Raw genomic sequence first — 12,201 nt, 5'->3', positions numbered from 1 at the left:
TTCTCAGATGGGGATACTTTGGTGTGGTCCAGAGGTAGGCAAATTTTTTTCTGTAAAGTGCTAGACTACATATTGTAGGTTTTGCAGGCCATACGGTCTCTGTTGCAACGACTTTGCTCTTGCAGCCTGAAAACAGCCCCGGACAGTGTATAAACAAATCAGTGTGGCTGTGGTCCAACATAGTGGTTTACGAAAACAGTCACGGGCCCAAGGGCTGCCATGTACTGGACCCCTTGAGGTATGATTAATGCCTGCTTAATGACCCCTGAAGACTATTTTGAAATTACTTGGGCTTCTTAAATTAACAGCTGTAAGTAAAAAGTTGTCTTTCTACCTATAAATATACCCTGTAACTTCAGCTAAAGGGTGGGTCTCTTCAGACGATGAAAAACAATCTCAAACATAAGGGAATAAAGAGGAGAGAGTAAGTAACGTGCTGAGCCATCAGGCCGGAAGTAGCTCGTCGTCATACCTCACCCCATCTGGAGGGTTGACCCAGCGGGAGGAACCTGAGGCCAGGTGAAGAGTTTCAGATGCGGGGACAGCGGGAGGGCTTTGGTTTCGCCTTGGGTTCATAGCCCTGAGTCCCTGCGGATGACCTGCCACCTTCCCGGTCTTCTAAATCCTCGTAACTATGACACCTGTGGAGAACCGGAAGTCCTCTTGATTGGACTTGCTCGGAGAGAGCTTTAGAGGGCACTAGTTCCTCGCTTTCACAGATGCCTGTTCTTAACCCGTTTGTAGGACCTGATTCAAGCGCAAAGACATCTTTCTCGTTAGTGTGCAGAGTGATGAGTGGGATTTTAAGAACGTGCCCCTATTTGTGTTGTTAGTTCAGGGTCAGCAGTTTCCCCAAAGCTGGTATCGGCATAATCTGAGTCAAAATATCCCCGAAGGTTTACTGCTTAAGTAAGCCTTCTAGCCCCCTGATAAATCTGAATTCACCAGCCCCACTTCACTAAGCTCAAAGTGGAATGCCTGAAGAAGTCTTCTGGCCCCCGGGAGAGCCACCAAGTAGAAAGGCAGATGGTACCTGCTTTGTAGGGTGAGGAACGACCCATCCCAAGGAAAGATCCCATCTCTCCAGGCCCTTAGCTTACGGGACCAGAAACAGGGCAATTGTACATAGCAGGTACTTTTGCCTGTTCACACTAAGCAAGTTTAAATGAAGTAGATATTCATCATTGGAGTGAAAAATAAGAAACTTCCTAGTAAATTATCAGAGGCTCCACGGGCTCAGAAGTTACTAGCTAGAGTGCCTTATGTCTGTACCAAGTCCCCCAAGATGATTATATCTGCTCTACACAAATGATATTCTAAATAGAAATTAATTATACGCGGGACACCTATGTGGCTCAGTCACTAGGCATCTGCCTTCAGCTCAGGTCATGATCCCAGGGTCCTGGGATAGAGCCCCGCATCGGGCTCCCTGCTCAGCGGGAAGCCTGTTTCCTCTGCCTTTGCCTCAGCCCCCACCTGCTCGTGTTCTGTCTCTTTCTCTCTCAGATAAGTAAATCTTTTTAAAGAAATTAATGATATGCTTAAGAAAAGGAAATATTTAGCAGAAATCAAATAAAAAGCTGAGAAGTTCCTGGTTGGGAATTCAAATAAAAGAAACCTCAGCATTTCCAGTGTTGTTATAACAGGTCATTTCTTTAACTCTTCTCCCTGCCGGTGGTGTTCTTTCTCCTTTCCATTACAGGAAAGCCTGAGGTCAAGGTGTCACCTACTCTGTTGACATTGACCACTCCTTCCTTGTGCCCACCCCTCCCCCAGCCTTGTACTGCCTTCTAGCATGGCCCATGGACACATGTTTATTGATCAGGTGTCACTCACTGACCTTTTCCCCCAACTTCCCTCTTTCTCCCCAAAATCCAGGTTTGTGTATTTCTGTCCACATCCTCAGGGCTAGGAGGCATACAGGACATGGTCACTGGGTTGTCTAAATGGTCTAAAGGTAAAACCAACCTTTCTCATTTGCCTATTCTCCCATTTCTGTTACTTTTCCCCTGCGTGAGCAGAGACGGAGGTTTATGGATGTTTCTTAATGCCCTCTGTCCCCTCCTTTCAGCATCGTTCTGCTCTCTCGGTACTCCCACCAAGGGAGGGATTTGCAGGAAGATAAGCAAAACTGCCGTCTTTCACCAAGTGGCATAGCGCCCACCACACACAGCCCTGCAAGCAGCAAGTAGCCTGTGTGATCTTGTCTGCGGGGCCCCCTGCTCTGCTTCCCAGCCTCACACCGGCCGCTCCTGACGCTGTGTGTGTCTGCAGTTTTCCTCGGAGCCCCCTTGTACGTATCTCTGGCTCCTGGCCCACATTATAACATTAATTCCCCTTCTTTTTCCCTAACTCCTGGGAATGGAGCTGGTACATTTCAGCAGGTTGGTTAGTGTTTCATCCCGTTGGCTTGTGTGCCTTAGAGAGCCTCATAATACAGGCCGTGCACGGATTGCTTGTGATGACTTCAGTATAGTTTGTATTTATTTCTATAAAAAGTTGAACATCAGGCTCTTGATCAAGAATGTACCCCTCAGACCCAGCATTGTTCCCATGAGTATGTCAATTTAAGTGATTCTCTGTGAAATGTGCCTGGTCATACCTTTGAGGACACCTCTCTATCCTCCCATAATCTTTTTCACCATTGCTAGTAATAAAAAATTCTACTTGAACTTCAGACTATTGCTTTTGAGCTCATGGTATCTGCACTTGTACTGAGATCCTTTGTCATTTCAGTAACTAAATGCAGTCATCAGGAGCGCTTGGGCGGCTCAGTCAGTTAGGCATCTGACTCTTGATTTTGGCTCAGGTCATGATCCCAGGGTCGTGGGATCAAGCCCCTCATTGATCTGTGCTCAGTGTGGAGTCTTCTTCTCCCTCTACCTCTGCTCCTCCCCCAACTCACTCTGTCTCTCTCTAAAATAAGCAAAATCTTTGAAAAATAAATAAATTCAATCATCAAATTGTGCGCCATACCAACTAGTGTTCATTTCTAGTGCAGGGACGCCCGGGGGGCTCAGTTGGTTAAGCGTCTGCCTTCGGCTCAGGTCATGATCCCAGGGTCATTACATCGAGCCCAGTATCACACTCCCTGCTCAGTGGAGAATCTGCTTCTCCCTCTCCGTGCTCTCTCTCTCTTGCTCTCTCTCAAAAATAAATAAAAATATTTAAAAAAATTTCTGATGCAACCCCTTCCTGAATATTCTCTGCTTGCCTTCCAGGATGCAGGACCCGATTTTCCTCCTGTGTCAGTGGGTCCCCGCTGTTCTTTGCATGGGCATTTCTTTCCTCCTGAGCATGGTTTCCAGGTTGAGTTTAGTGCAGAGTAAGCTCAAGTCCAGCCATGAACTGAAATGTCTGGGGAAGATGTGCTGTCCTGGTGTGGATTACACGTTCCCAGGTTGCTGAGCCAGCGTCCAAGATAAAGGCTCAGGAGAAACAACTGTGATTTCAGTGATTACACGTTTAGCAGGGTCAGAGAAGTGGTGTTACAACTTGCTCATCCCTCTTGGCTCAGACAGTCTGCTATGTGTGCTGTCTCGGTCAGGCTGGTACAGAGGCTCAGACCTGGCCAGAGAGATGGGTTTTGCCACATAGATTTCAGACAGGTTGCCCTCCTTGCATTTCTGAAGGACTGTGGAAGGACTAACGCTATCAAGATACCTTGTACCGTATACTATGTTTTGAAAGGTACCTTCATGTTGATTTTCTTTCATTTGCCCCTGATTCGATGAGGGTCTTCATTTGACCAAAGAGGAAATGCAATGATGGTTTGCTACCCTGTCACCCTAACCATTATTTTAGCATGTGGCCATATTCTCTCACGATTTTGATCCATTTTCCTTTTAAGCACCTCTCTTGTGTATATGTGCTTTATAATAAAGTTTCTCAAATCCGTTTTTTGGAGAGATCAAGGCAGGATTTAAATATATTAGTTTAACTTGCCCAATATTAAGGAACCAGTTAGTGGGCAGAATTATTACTTGGAATGCAGTTGTCTTTCAGCCTCTGGGCCATATACCCCACACAGCTCACACCCCTTTTGTGGCCTGTGGTTTTTCCCTCTCTTTCTCTTCCCTTACTTAGGATCAGGAATAAGGAGCATGGAGCTGGCTCACCTAGCCTCCTCTAATGTTAACATCTGATATAACCATGGTACATTTATCATAACTAAGAAACTACTATTGGCAGAAGATTTAACTACAGTCTTTTGCCTGCTTTTAAAAAACCTTCTTTTTCAAGACCCGATTTTTAAAGTAACACTGAATTTTAAAGCAAAATGAGAATACTCAGCATTAATACCCAAACTATGGGACAACAGGAGTGTGGCTAGTTGATTTTACTTTCATAATACAATCAAGACTGCCCAATGTACAACATGTTCGTAATTGACTGCAAGTAACGTCATTCAACAACTTACTAAAATGTCCTGCAAGTTTCAAAAGAGATTTTAAAAAGATCCATCAGAATTAACATGTCATTCATAACTATGGCACAGATTTATTTATTAGAAATAAAAAATTTTATTTATAAAGATTACATTTAAAATTTTTTATTACATCATTTCAGACCTACAGAAAAATTGTAAAGCTAGCATAAAAAGTTATTCAATAGTCTTTCTTCAGATTCCTCAGATGTTAATATTTTACTACATTTGCTTTTTCTCTGCTCTCACTCTTGCTCTCAGTGTAGAGAGAAAGAGAGAACTGTTTTAAGTTGCAGACACGATGCCCTTTTACCCATAAATACTTCAATGTACATTTCCTAAAGACAGGGAAATTCCTTACGTGACTACAGCACAATTGTCAAAATCAGGAAACTACCATCGATATGATAGGATTATCTTATCCGCAGCCATTATTCAGATTGTACCATTTGCGGTAAGCAGAATAGTGGTCCCTCCAAAGACGTCCACATCCTAATCCCCAGAACCTGTGAATGTGTAAGGTTGCATGGCAAAGGGGAATTAAGGTTTCTGATGTAATTAAGCTTGTGAATCAGCCCATCTTACAGTAGATTATCCTGGGTTATCTGGGTAGGCCAATATAACCATAGGGATTCTTATAATTGGAGGAGGGAGGCAGAAAAGGAGGTCGGAGTGATGCAATGAGATGAGGATCCAGCCTACCATTTGGGGCTTAAAGATGGAGGAGGAAGCAGGAGCCAAGGAACGTGGGCAGCCTCGAAAAGCTGCAAGGGGCAAGGGAAGAGATCCTCTCCCAGAGCTTCCAGAGGGGAACACTGCCCTGCTGATGCTTTGAGTTTAACCCAGGAAGATCCCTGTCAGACGTCTAACCTACAGAAATGGAAGAGAATAAAGCTGTATTGTTTTAAGCCCTGAATTTCAGGTAATCTGTCGTGCAGCCATGGAAAACGAACACACCCTTTGTCCCAGGAACATCTTTTATAAAAAAACAAAATCTGAAACCATGCGTTCACTTGTCCTGTCTCTTTTATTTCCTCTACTCTGGAGAAGTTCCTGAGTCTTCCTTTGTATTTTCTGATGTTGACATTTTTTAAAAAATAGTTATTTTGTAGCATGTCCTTCAATTGGGTTCCTTTGATGTTTTCTCTTGACTGGATTCAGGCTGTGCACTTCGACAGCGAGAGCATGGAAGTGATGCTGAATTCTCTTCAGTACATCGTACCAGGAGGCACAGAAGTCATGACTGGCGATGTTCACTTCGTCAGCTAAGGGGGGTGGCGCCTCCCGGATTTCTCCGTCGTAGAGTTACTCTGTAACCCTTTGTAAGAATAAGTATCTCGTGAGGACGCACTTTGAGACTATGTAAATAAATATCCTGTTACTCCTTACACTTTTCCCCACTAGTTTTAGTATCCATTGCTGGGCTGCCAAAGGGAGATTTTCTGATTCCATCATTCTTTCTGTATTTATTAGTTGACACTATACCGAGAGGTAGTTTCTCCTTCTCCCCCACTTTTTATGTTAGATCTTCATATTAGATTTATGGATTCCTCTTATTTAACGAGTTACAATAGGTTGCTCTTGATATTTACTTGGATCCTTAAATGTCCCCTATTTGGCCGGTGCGAGTAGCTCAAAGCTGACCCCTGTGACCTTTCGATAATTTCCCTCATTCTTTGAGGGTTATCTTACTTTTGGCACATCAAGACATTTCAGGCTCCTCTTGGATTTTCTGTGTCATAATCCTGGAACCAGCCACTTGTTCAAGGAGCAAAATTAGGTTTTATTAATTTCCCAAGTGCCAAGATCCAACAACAAAAAATGGGTCACTCAAAATGATGGAAAACTCTCAAAAATGATGCTGAATTTCGAGCAAATTGTTTATTAGGCTACTTGGCTTTAGGGAGCGTGGCCTATTTTATGCATTACTGACAAATATTTTTGGAGCACTCATTGCTCTTGCAGCCTACCTGGTACCAGTACCCATGGGTTTTACACTTTGGCAAAGGCAATTTTTCCTAGGTTGAGAAATTTAAGTAGGGGAGGCAGCAAAAAACAAAACATAAAAAATAGTACAAAAATAAAGAAGACATATCTCTCTGAGTACGAATGTGTAAGCATGTTGACAAACAGATGCATAGGGACATTACATATTAATATTACTATATTGGTTTATTCATCAAATGAATGCTCAGGACTGTTCTTTCTGCTACGTCTGTGAAGGACGAATTATATTTATATGAAAAGGTATAATTTTTGGCTGTGTTGAAAAGAATATGGTGTGGGAAATGGGCTTGGGGACATTGATCCAGATATGAAAATGCAGAGAATTCAATGATGTGCAATTGAGTGGCTGAGGTTTCCTCCCACCCATTGTTCTCTGTGTATCGAAGATGTTCTGGAACCCAGCACTGTAGTCTCTAATCACAGGGAGAACTCTTACACTCCACGTACTCAGTTTCCATGTTCTAGTTTTTTTGGCTGTCATCTCATAAGGCCAATGACATAGCAAATTATTTCATTATTTCAAATTCTCACTGTTTATTAAGGCTCTACAGAAGTGTCTGGTCAGAGCCCAAACTAGAAAGATCTTGCAATGTTGAGATAAAAAAGAGTACCAAACTATTGATAATCTATTGGTGTCTTATTAGATTCTAAGGAATGGCTGGCAAAAACTATTGTGGACTTTTTTGTGCTTTTGTGCTGAGTTTGATGAGAGTTGAATATGTAATGAAACGGAGTTTGTATGTACATAGGATGGTGGACTCAGGAGTTCTCCTAGAGCACTTGTACTCAAAGTGAGGTCCTAGAGCCAGCAACATCTGCCTCCCCTGTTAACTTCTTAGAAATGCACATTCTCGATACCACCTCAGACCTACTGAATCAGAAATTCAGGGGCGGAGAGGTGAGAGGATAATCTGTGTTTTAATAAGCCCCCTCCAGAGGATTCTGATGCTGGCTAGAGAATTAGAGAGTGCTGCTGGTTCTCAGCAATTATATCTTCTCTGTCTGTGTGTTGGGCTCACCCAGGCATCGTTTTTACTTCCAGCTCCCCTTGCTGGATAGCTCTTTGAGTTGGGAAGACAGTTTAGAATATGTGCTAATTACAGTGTTTGAGAGAATATTAACTCTTTGCTGTGCTTAAAACTTATACTGAGAAACTCTAAGTATTATATAAACATCCAATTGGTTCATCAAGGCATTCCTCTTATGGAATACGAAAACCTATGAAAGTAGGTGAAGACTGACAAATCTATTTAAAAATTTTTAATATAAATATTTTTGTTTCCAATTGATTTCTCCACTTTTCACAAGATCTTCTAAATAATAATTTCTATCCACTAGATGTGAACAGGCCAAAATATTATGGGATAGGCTAGACTTTTTATGATTCATAATTATCATCTAATGCTATGAATTTGGCAAGGTTGTTCTGAATGTTTCCACAAGCATGAAATAAAAGAGAGCCAAGTCATTTAATGTGGGAGATGCATTTGAAATTAGGATAAGCAACAAATATACCTAAAGACATCAGACGAAGTTCAATTTAGACCTCAGGCCGTACTGAGTGGCCACAATTCATGGACAAGTTAGCTGTGTACCCTTAGCTAGTCTCTCAACCCTGCCTATTTTTCCTATAAATGGGGCTGTCACAACCCTGCAGAATTGTTCAAGTCAATGGGTAAGTATGTAAAAGAATACAAAATTTAGTATAATCAGGTAAACTAAGTTTTTGTGGGGCTGGAAGCTTGTACAACTTGGGGTCTTCTTTTATTTTTCTATTTTTTTTGAACTTTTTAAAAATTAAAATTCAATTAATTAACATTTGATGTATTATTTGTTTCAGGAGTACAGGTCTGTGATTCATCAGTCTTATATAATACCCAGCGTTCATTACAACACGTACCCTCCCCGTGTCCATCCCCCAGTGACCCCTTCCCCCCCACACGCTTCCCCTCCAGCAGCCCTCGGTTTGTTTCCTAAGATTCTGAGTCTCTTATGGTTTATCTCCTTCTCTGGTTTCGTCTTGGAGTCTTCTTTTAAAAAATATATATCATAATAAAAGAAATCTGTTACAAAGAGAAAAAATATATATATGTGTGTGTGTGTGTGTGTGTGTGTGTGTGTGTATATATATATATATATAAAATCATAAATGCACAAGTGAGTATGGAGCCGGTAAGGGGCCCATAAGCTCCTTTACTTCCACATGCGAAATCCACGTCCGTGTTGCGACTCTATTTATTTCCGGCCGCGGTAAGGCAGAGCGGTTGCTTCCTTTATGTCACTGTGTCATTGGGTGTGTGCATGACTGTACTTCCCTTCCACGGCAGACAGCTCAGCCGCCGTCTGGCCAGGAGAACCTGTTTGGTGTGCTCACTGCATGACGACAGCGGGCGCGGCTCCGAGGGCAGTGCCAGGCTCTACGGAGCGCGCCCCGAGGCTGCAGAATCAGACTTCTGCCAGGGGAGGAAAGAGCGCCCGAGGCCCGCGTTCCCCGCAGCCGCGGTGAATGGCTTGACTGGGCAGAGCCTTCCAAATCTTCATTAAACCTCTTGATCTCAAAAGTGGAAGAGGCAAAATGCAATTTTTAAAGATCACTTGTTAAAATAGAACTTCAACCACTTCTGGGGCGCCTGAGTGGCTCAGTCGTTAAGCGTCTGCCTTCTGTTCAGGGCGTGATCCCGGGGTCCTGGGATCGAGCCCCATACCGGGCTCCTCTGCTGGGAGCCTGCTTCTTCCTCTCCCACTCCCCCTGCCTCTGTTCCCTCTCTCGCTGGCTGTCTCTCTCTCTGTGTCAAATAAATAACTAAAATCTTAAAAAAAAAAAAAAAAGAAAAGAAAAAGAACTTCAACCACTTCTATCCTCAGGAAACTGCACACCAGAGTCCGTCTCATGGACGGGAGTCATTGTGAGACGCTTTCTGGCCCAAACGTGCTCTAAGCGTGCACGACGCGGAACGGCACATCCACTCGGGACAGCAAGGGCGCAGACCCTGATGTGTCAGCCCTGACTTGATGCTGTTTGCTTTTTCTTCAAACAAACAGCAACAACAAAAACAGTGCTATTTCAGTAGTTGAAAGAGCTGAACTCCTCCTTTTTTAATTCCAGTTAACACAGAGTGTTCTGTTAAGTGCTTATTAGGATAAGTGTATTCTTAATCCCCTTCACTAATTTCACAGTCCCCCCTCCCCGGCCCCACCAAAAGATCTGAACTCTTTTGAAAAAAAAAATTATTTATTTTTAAATAATCTCTGTACCCGATGTGGGACTCAAACTCACAACCCCAAGACCAAGAGTGGCGTGCTCTACCAGCTCAGCCGGCCAGGCCCTCCAAAGATCTGAACTCTGAAGCTTACCGTTCTGAGTCTATGCTTGTGGAGCCTGTGGGCTGGGGCAGAATAACATAGTGTCCTTTCTTTAGGGAGACCATCTCCCTGGGGACTCCAAGTAACCTGTGCGTTTTTGCTCTCTTAAGTGGCACATTGAAGAATAGTCTGATCAGAAAACACTGAATGAAGCTTCAGTTCAGGACTACAAGACCTCAGTTAGTTACTTTTCTCAAAGGAAAGTGATTTCTGATATTTAGGACTAAAGGAGAGCCGGGGCAAGCCCGCCTCGCACACTGAGAGTCAATTCGGTGACTTTCTTAAGGAACCTGGGAAAGAGGCTCGCCACCTGTGAACGATTTACACAGCTCATCTAGGCCTCGTCAACATCTGCAATAGAGGAACTCTAGTTCTTATTCATATGGGCATCATTACAGTAAGCAAATTTTAAGCAAGTTTGATTTACTGACTCTTAAGTGTCTAAGAAACTTCAGTGACCTGGCTTTCTATACCTATGTACTGAGAACCAGCTCCGTGTGAGGCCCGGCCCAAGCTGGTGGGGATAGAGCAGCGTACAGAACAGACTAAAACCCCTGCTCCTGTGGGACTTAGGTTCTAGTCGGGGAGATACAATAAAAGATGAGTAAAATATGTAAATATTAGCTAATATGAGCACTTAATATGTTCCAGGTGTTGGCCTAAGAGCTTTAAAGTATTATGCCTACAACCTGATGAGATCGGTGCTGTTATTATTCCCATTTTGTAGATGACAAAATGAAGACTAGAGATACTAGCCTGACTACCTGCTAAGGAACAAGCCAGGCCTCGAGCTCAGGCAAACTGACTCGAAGTCCTACCTGTATCTCAACCACCCATTACACTGCCTCTATGTGGCACCAGTGTCTAGTGGCGCGGAAAGTTCTATGGAGAAAAACAAAGCAGGGAAGGGGGAAAGAAAGGGCTCGGGGGTGGGGCAGAGCTCGCAATCTGATACAAGATGGTGGAGAAAACCCCACAAAGAAGACAGCATCTGAGTAAATCCAGAGCTACACGGATATCTGGAGGAAGCACATTCCAGGTAGGGACACAAGAGATTACAAAAGTCCCAGAGTGGAACCAGCCATGTGGCTGAGGATGAGTGAGGAGGAGGACAGTGAGGTGGCGGGGGGTGGGGTGGGGAGTGGAATACATCATTCGAGACCCTGATGCCATTACAGGGACTTTGGCGTCGACTCAAAAGGAGGTGGAGTACCTAGGAGCTTTTGTAATGAGGTCTGAATTATACTATAATAGGAGCAGCCTGGCAGTTATGTTTAGACTAAAAGTGGGCAAAGACAAAAGGAGATGAGACAGGAGGCTAGCACAGTAATCTATGCAAAAGATGAGGGGTTTGGATTAAGGCGATCTCAGTGGAGGTAATGAGAAGTGGTCCAATTCCTATCATGATCTGAAGGTAGAGTGAGCGGCAAGATTTGCTGTGAGAAAAAGAGAATAGTCAAGGATGACGTTAAAGTGCTTAGACTGAACCTGACGCTTGTTTTGTTTTTTATTCCTTACTCATTTTCAGGCCTTTCCATATAGGGAAGACTGAGGCAGAAGAGGTCTAGGGGGCAGAATATCGGGAGCTCAGCTCTGTGTTACAGCTGGGATGTTAATTACCCATCCAAATGTAGATTTCAATTAGGCAGTTGAACATGATCTCAAGAGTTCAGAGGTGCTGTGCAAGCAAGCTAAACATATAAATTTGAAAATCAGCAGATGTGCTTAACGCTATGAAACTAGCTAAGAAAACCAAGGGAGGGACTAGAAACAGAAAAGAGATGAGATCTAAGGCCTGAGCGTTGGATGGCTTCCCCTCCATGAAGAGGGCACTTCTATGTTCCCAGGTAAGAGAGAGGCACATAATGTTCTGGAAACCAAGACAAGTGTTTTAAGGAGAAAGGAATGATCGATTCTGACCAATGATGCTGGTGGATCCTAGGATACGTAGGCAGAGAACTGGCCATCGAGTTTTACAACATGGAGGTCCTTGTAGACCTTGCAGAGGCCATCTCCGCGGAGTGGTGGAGGCAAAGGCCTGATTGCAGCGTGGGAGAGGCGGCGTGAGATCTAACAGCAGCAGTTGCAAGAGAGACCAGGAGGTGAGAAATGGAGGAGCGCAAGCACAGGCTACTCTTTAGTTGTCCCTAAGGGAGACAACTCTGAAAGGGAGCAGAGAAATGGGGCAGAAGCTAAAGTGTAACAGTTGAAGGGAGTTTTTGAGTTTTAGGATGAGAAAAGTTCAGAAAAGGAAGAAAAAACAATGCAGGAGAGTGAAGAATCCTTCTCCAGCGGGTGGAGTGCTGTCCCCGAGTAGGACGAGGGATGAACCCTCCTGTGGGTCGTAGGTGGGGTACGTACCAGCGGGGAAGGTGGAAAGGAGGGCAGGTTGTGGGCAGAAAAGC

The sequence above is a fragment of the Ursus maritimus genome, unplaced genomic scaffold, assembly GCF_017311325.1.
Source record: "Ursus maritimus isolate PB19 unplaced genomic scaffold, ASM1731132v1 scaffold_2, whole genome shotgun sequence".
Classification (NCBI taxonomy): Eukaryota; Metazoa; Chordata; class Mammalia; order Carnivora; family Ursidae; genus Ursus; species Ursus maritimus.
This window is presented reverse-complemented; position numbering follows the sequence as displayed.